The 8,167-nt window shown below is 38.6% G+C and overlaps 1 long non-coding RNA gene across 1 annotated transcript in view; it reads left to right on the top strand.

Moving 5' to 3' along the window:
- The first annotated feature begins 3,803 nt into the window (after positions 1-3,803).
- The window catches only part of LOC311076983, a 7,462-nt gene continuing 3,098 nt past the window's right edge, over positions 3,804-8,167 (top strand). Inside the window, exon 1 of the long non-coding RNA XR_014604722.1 lies at positions 3,804-3,970. This is a non-coding gene — a long non-coding RNA (uncharacterized lncRNA). The remainder of the gene's footprint in view (positions 3,971-8,167) is intronic.

Here is an 8,167-nt window from a genome sequence, read left to right as displayed (position 1 = left end):
AATATGGGGTGCTGTGTGTACAATAATGAGGAAAAAATTAACTTAAATGATTTTAGCAAATGACTGCAATATAACAAAGAGTGAAAAATGTAAGGGGGGTCTGAATACTTTCCGTACCCACTGTACTAGGAGGATTCTGAACATCATGTTTAGGTCTGGTGGTATTAGTGTGTGTGTAGTGAGCAGTGATCTCAGCCAGAGATGTTGGTGTGATGGGAAGTATACCATGGATATTCATCACTAAGAACGCATGTTCCCACCCTCTTTTGGCAACTGTAGCACTGGTAAATTTGGTGTCCTTAGGGACATGCATGGGGTTCAGTGCACTCACTTTATCCCCTTCCTGGAAACAAGGAGATTCATTACTGTTTCATTTTGTGACCCTTCGGTGAACAGTCATGTCAGTTGGTGTGTGCACACGAGCACATGGCAAAATAGACAGCTTTGTGCGCATTAGCCTGCCATAGAGGAGCTGAAAGTGTGTAGTACCAGTTGAGGCATGTGGAGAGGCACGGTTCACCTGAAAGATGCCAGTTACCACAGGTGTCCATGGCTGATGTTGCTGGATGGACAGTTTATTTGAGCACACGGCTGAACCTCTCTACAACACCATTATCTGCTGGGTAGTGAAGAGAGGAACGATGGTGACGAATCGATTGTGAAGAAAAGCAGAGAAAGCAGAAGACGTATACTGAACACTGTTATCAGTAATTATAGTCAGTGGATTTCCATGGCGGCTGAAGACTGATAGAGACGAAACCACTGAATCTGTAGTGTCAGTGTGAGTAAAGGAGACCTCAGGACATTTGCTGTAACAGTCAGTTAAGGGTATAGCAAACCTGTTGTCGGATGCAGCAGTGTCAAATGGCCCGACTATATTGACAGCCACTTTCTACCATGGTCCATCTGGCTGCAGCATCAGCTGGAGCGGCACTGACTTGACAGTTTTGTCATTGAGCAGACACACATGGCAGGAACGGACAGCATTGTGAACCTGAGTATCCGCCCCTGGCCACCATTGGAGATCACCAGATCACGGTCCTCCCTCCACCTCTCGCTGATGTCCTTTGTGCGCTTCGGAGACCAGCACAGATCGAAGAGCAGCAGCTGCAATCAGCCGTGAGCCTCGCAAGATGAAGTTGTCCTTAACAGACAGTTCTAGTCAGTTTATAGATTATTTTAGCGCTGACGTCACAATTACGTCACGGTGTTAGCTGGAGGCAAAACAAAGGGAAAACTGGAGGCAGCCAATACAAAACAGCACAGATTCGGCTACATAAGGAGCTTAAAAGTCATCTTGTTGTGTTGTTGGGAAGAATCGACGGAGTACAGGCTTGAATTTGAAATTTTATCGCATAATGTTTTCTAAAATATTGTGATTATTTGTGAATAATCTTTGATTGCACTGTAATGTCACTCTTTACATGGTCATCTTCTGGCCTTGGCGCTGGCTCGGCAGAACTTCGGTTCGTACCACACAAGTCTTGTACGTGACCATTCAGCACATAGTAGTAATAGGCATCTAAAGATTTATATGCCCTCAATTTCTCTTTATGCTCGGTTTCTCTATCAGGTAGGTGTAGATTGTCCATCCATTGAGTAAGCGTGTACAGGTCGGCCAATGTGGTTCTGTCTGTTAAAATTAACTTTTTCAAATAAAAATCACGGTCCTGGACAGTGAGTGAACTTATCTTACATATTAAGATAAAATTTGATTTTCTCCAGTCATTGTTAAAAAAAACAAGCTAACAAAACTTGCTAACTAGCATTAGTGAAGCGGCCAGGGAAATCGTTCTGGCAGATAAAGAAGCAAGACACTTCTCATCAACATCATCAGCAACAGGAGCAACAGCATTTTCTGCAGGAAAAGCAGGTAAGGGCAAACATGACAAATAATCAACAGGAGCATTTTGAATCGCCTGTACATGTGATTATTCAAGACTTTCCACTGAAACAGTACGACCTAGAACAGCAGACTGGTTTGCTGGCAGTGGCACTTGTCTATATTGAGCCAGCAGCTTCTAGTTGTTGTAAGACCTCTTGAAGTGCTTTGTCGCATCCGACAATGTCATGTTTGTGGATGATAATGTCGTCCAGGTGATTTTCAACCCCTGACAAGCCAGCCAGGATGATGGTCATCATATTCTGAAATGCCGCAGGCACTGAAGCTAATCCGCTTGGAACACGACAAAAACGAAATGTCATCTGACCAATCAGAGCAGAGTAGACCAATTACAACAGACTGGGTCATCTGACCAATCAGAGCAGAGCAGACCAATCACAACAGACTGAGTCATCTGACCAATCAGAGCAGAGTAGACCAATCACAACAGACTGGGTCATCTGACCAATCAGAGCAGAGTAGACCAATCACAACAGACTGGGTCATCTGACCAATCAAAGCAGAGCAGACCAATCACAACAGACTGAGTCATGTGACCAATCAGAGCAGAGCAGACCAATCACAACAGACTGAGTCATCTGACCAATCAGAGCAGAGCAGACCAATCACAACAGACTGGGTCATCTGACCAATCAGAGCAGAGCAGACCAATTACAACAGACTGGGTCATCTGACCAATCAGAGCAGAGCAGACCAATCACAACAGACTGAGCCATCTGACCAATCAGAGCAGAGCAGACTCGTGGAAAGAGTGGTTTACAGAGACTGAATGTTTGATCGATCCATTTCAGGCTCTGAGAAATGAGGTGATGTTGTAGGAGACCTCCAAAACACAATTAAGATCCTGTAAAATAGAAAAGAACTCAAATTCAAGTTTATAGCTGTTAATAATGTTAATAATCTTGAGGGGGAAAAAATTCTGCATCCAGTATTGTGCATCCAGTTCCTCACATTTGTTTGGAAGGATCCTACAAAGGATCCAATTTCTGCAGTGCCTTTCAAAATTCCATTTGAAATTTGCCCTCGATCCTCTGATCAACCTAAATATCACTTTGAATGTTGAGGCCCAGATCTTTCATGTACCTAACTGTGTTAGTACGGTAGATAATTACATTATTGAGTTTTTGTTTTTGCATGTGTGCGTCAGAGCCCCAGTTCAGGGTCCCAATGGTCATGGAAAAACTGGACATTTCATGATTGTGATTTCCATTCCTGGAAAAAGCTTGGAAATCAACCAAATCTTATAAAAGAACGTTTTCTATAGTGTATTCTAAACTATGATATACTATTATAGAATAATGTTTAGTTATGCTCAGTTCTTAAATACTTTTTATGCTCTAATTGAAATCTAAAATAATTGTTAAAAATCTTAATCATGAACAATTGGAAATGTAATAGGAAATCACTGTCTAAAAAAACACAGTTAGCAGTTTTTTATATTTTCAACAACATTATAAGCAAACTCTCCACCTTATTGCCTTCAGGACATTTATGTTATTAGTTTAATCACTCATGAACTCTTTGTTTCTTACTGTGTTGAAAACAGAATATCCAAATGTATATTAAGTTATGATGCCCTAAAATATTTATTAATCACACTCCTTCTCTTACTTACACTAACTGTATAAATATAATAAGTGGATTGTCACTGAAAAAAAAGGTTAATTTCACTGTAATTATGGAAGGTCTATTCCGGTTGAGCACAATAAATTATTATCATTGTAATTTAGTAAACAGTGCTCATATTAATGGTTGCATTGTTTAAATTCAAAGATTCGACATATTCAGCAAGCTTCCCTCGAGGTGTGTTAGTGCAGCATTGCTTTGCCACAGGGAGACAGCCATGTTGTGAAGTGGAGGAACAGCGCCATCTAGCAGCAATACAAGAAATAAGACAATCCTATGAACAAAGCGATCTAAACCAAAACAACCGCTCTGAGATCACCTGGGGCCCGTTCTTCGTACGTCGCTAACTCCGTAAGCTGGATTTGATTGTTGGTGATTTGGCATGATCTTGGATTGTTTGGTTCTTCAAAGCTCATCCTGGACTTGCTGTCATAGCAACAGGTGCGTAAGCTTAAACCTGCTCGGGAGCAGCTTATTTCATGTTAACAGGATTAGACTGCGGCTTCATTAGCGGAGCTGATACGGGAAGTCCAGCGCAGCGCGATAGTGCACTTTATGAGATATATATTTTTTCTCGTGAATCGTGAGACTGTCGTTTACATTATTAATTTGTTGGAAACGCACATTTATTTTCGACTTGTCGGAGTCGGGCTTTAACTACAGTACAAACTGTTTGCATTGCCCTAAGATTATTTGCGGCTCTTTCCTTTACACTATTGGAGATGCGGAGAACTTGATGGAAAGTGCTGTCTGTCGTGTCATTCGGAGTTTACCTGGCGCTTTTAGGTTTAAAAAAAAAGTTTTTTTTTTTTTTTGTGTGTGGCATTTCCAACTAATTAAGACCCAATGCTGTAAAGCAGTTTTTTTTAAAGCAGTTTTTTTAAGGCTATCATAATTCCATGCCGATTACAGTATGTGTCACTCATGCTTCACTAACGTGATTGGTACCATAGACTATATAGGCTACCATAGACTGCCATCAAGGCCTCAATGAAGGGGATTATGTGAACAGAAAGGGGGTTTCACAATGTAAATGTGTAGCCCAGTTACTATTGTGATTCTTAATATTCCAGATTAATAATATTATATCAAATAAAAAAAAGGCAGTTGACTAAAATCTTCCATATCACAAATGTGAAAGCAAAATGGCAAGGATCTGTGCATGACTTAATAATTTTCAGAGATTCACATTCATGCACATTATTTGAAAGTGGTAAGAAAAGTTCCACAATTAAATATCAAGCTCACTGTATTACATACACTTATGCTGATCCTAACAGAACTGCATTTTTTCATAGGTGATTATGACATGTTCCTGCAGACAGGTGTTTTATGACCCCATTCCCTGACCCAAACCAGTTACAATGCAGCTCTAGCCAGGACAAGGGCACACAATGAAATGAACTTTGGCTAACTAAAGGGAAGATTTCAGTGTCTGAAAAGTCTGAGGGTTGCACACCTGACAGGGCCTGTGACATTGTTGCATGTGCCATATTACACAACATTGCCAAAAAAAACACAAAAAAACACTTTTCATTAAATGTTTAATAAAAGACAAATATGCTTAGTTCCTTGAGTTTTATTTCAATTGTTCTTTGTAAAGAAAAGCCAGTGGTCAAGTGCCTGCAACAAGAGATATTAGACACATGCCTCATGCAACAAATAAAAAGGAAAAGTTGGCTATACACTGCCCACCTGTAGGCCTATGTCTCCTCTGTGTGTGCAGACTCTTCTGTAGGCCTTTCTGTAGATGTGGAATCCTGCAACTTATATTGCAGCCATAAAGCATTCAAGTATAAATTAAGTCAAGTTATTTATGCATTTGCCGGTAGGCTAGTTCCTCCGTATGACAGTTATCTGAGAGGGTTTATTCAATGGAAACAAATGGACATTACAAAGTCTTATACTTTCTTTCCTTTGGAAAGTTAGAAAATGTCCACTTACTGCACATATTTCAGCCACCACTTTCTTGGGAACAGATACAAGTGTTGGTGTATTATGTAAAAGTGCACAAAAGAGGAAAACACAATGTCATTACAATGAACTACACTCGGGAAAAATGTGATCAATAACTCATGGCAAAATATTTTTACATTAACATAAGTTTATCAGTTTTCACTTTCACAAGTCAAAGCAATTCATCATTACTCAAGATTTAACAGTTGAAATGACTACGGCCTTAATTTAATGCAGCAAAAATTATTTTACAGTGTAGGCTACTAAGATCTTTTCTTTCTTTTCAACCTTTTTCTTGGTTGCTTTTATAAACAAACCATTTATTTAACAGTGCCTTTTATAAAAGAGACTATAATATAACTAAAAATTAGCCTACTATTATGTAGAATATTTTTGTACTTCACTTTTATTTGTTCCCATGTTCTAGTGTGGTGACTCTGACATTACAATGAACAAAGTAATTATGCAATTATTAAAATACAAAAATATAGGCTAATAAGTGATAAAAACATCTAACATGGCCACTTCTAACGGATTTAAATTGTCTGCTACTTTTTGCCAGCCCTCTCTCCTGGCTTTTGCAGACTTTGAGGTGTTCCTTGGCGTTTTGATTAAACATTAAAATTCCGAATAAACTTCGACTATTAGTGCATGCTCTGCTGAGGAGAAAAACTGAGCGCGCTCTTTGGCCACGCTGAGCAGCCAATAGCAGCGTTGCTGATCAATGTTTCTACTATCGATACATATCCCCTTTTAACCAGCGCATGAACGCGCAATTATCTCAGATAACTCAATCCAGCGATACTAATCATATCCGGCAAGTGTGTTCGAAGAACCGAGTTACCAGATCATGATTCGCACGATGATATCATCTTGGATGTGTCATTTGATCTCGGATGTAATAAGCAACGTACAAAGAACGGGCCCATGAGCTACTCTTTACCGCGTGAAATTGCTAAACTAATATTATATATTATAAAATAATATAAAACCCCTAGATATAACCTTGATACCAGAAAGTGCTAAATGATAAAGCAAATGATTGCTACATGACATTTATGTTTTGGATAACATGCAGGGCCATAGCAAGAGGATTTGAGAAAGAGAAAATATTGATGTGGGCCCCCTCCACCCTCCACCGATAACATATACTGTACAATAGATGAGTATGGAGGCCCACATATAACAGAAGATGGTGATGTTGTTGTAAAACCTTTATTTTAAAAGTTAAATGTATATAAAAATTACAACTAATAAAAATAAATGGTTAAATAATAATAAAACCAATTTTTAAAAAGTAGCAGCAAAATAATGTTTTTTCCCCCATCAGTCTGTTATACTTCATAAATCAAAAAGTAAACATTTATAAATTGACAAGAATGCAGTCAAATTTAAAAAATAAAGTCATTTATTGTCTTATTTTTTAATAAAGATAATATTATTAAATAAAGCTAAAATTTATTCATTCAAGTGCAGTGTGTTGTATTCGTGTTTTCTTGATTTAATAAATACATCATCAGCCGGCAGGTCCGGTGCATAATGCAATGCGTCGTGACTCGTGTCAATTTTTTAACTATTTACAATAGTGTAAAAAGATAGGAATTTTGACCACGTAATCATTCGGTCGATTGTGGTGCGCACCGATAGGCTAATGGAGAGTGACAGTACCGGCAGGCTGTAGACGGTAGTTTTCTTATTCCCAGCGAAATAACAATACAACCTGTCTTTAAGAACGTCTTGATCGACTGTGATACAACAACTCTCCTGGCCTCCCTCTCCTTCTTTTCATAGAGTTTCTGGTACCCTGATTTATGTTTTCTTTTCCCCGACATTTTGTCAGTCAATCTCCTGCTCTTCCACCAAGTTCATCGTTAACTTCAGGACCTGCCGCCTCAACTCTGATTGGTTCTGTTCATGAGCTGGGGTGGGACTTACTATTTTATTGGGTCCATCTGATCTTTGTCACTGACTGAATAATTAATAAATACTTTAGATCGGACTAAACCATTTATAGGGAGGTAAGAGATATTTGGAAAAAATATTTAACCAAATTGCATGTTTTTGTGGTTTTCATTTAAATCTCAGGCATACAACTAATATAAATATTAGAATTTTTTCATACAACAGGGGCCTATATAGTATAACTGCTGGATTTTGTGGGGCCCCCTGGGCAGTGGGGGCCCCTATAATTGTCACCACCTTTCACCCCACTAGCGACGGCCCTGATAACATGACCCAAGCCACACGTTTCAGACTGTTGCCTCAGGTATAGAAAGAGGAGTTGCTGATGTCACCATCAACTTCACGTCATAAACATGCAACATTAACCATAATATTAAATGAATGGCAAAGGTTTCCAAACTCTCCTGTAACCATTTTTAAAGTAACATTTCAACACATTCTCAATTTAATATTTTCATAACTTAATACAGTCTTTATCGTCATATTATGCAGAGCCAGTGCTTGCTTTGAACTTTTGTAATATCTAAGGATAAAGGTTTGTTATCTAATTTCTGTTTCTGAATGAATGTATCAAATAATACAAATCTTTTTAATTAAAATAGTCAAATAAGTAAGACCTGATTGATCCATTTTAAAAGGGGTCATGAACTGCATTAAAAAAAAAATGTTCTATGAGGTCCACTAATAATGTTAGCAAGATTTTTACTTCAAAAAACATGA

The sequence above is a fragment of the Abramis brama genome, assembly GCF_963993115.1.
Source record: "Abramis brama genome assembly, chromosome: 25".
Classification (NCBI taxonomy): Eukaryota; Metazoa; Chordata; class Actinopteri; order Cypriniformes; family Leuciscidae; genus Abramis; species Abramis brama.
The sequence above is the reverse complement of the archived record's forward strand: the minus strand, read 5'-3'. Positions and strand labels throughout refer to the sequence as shown.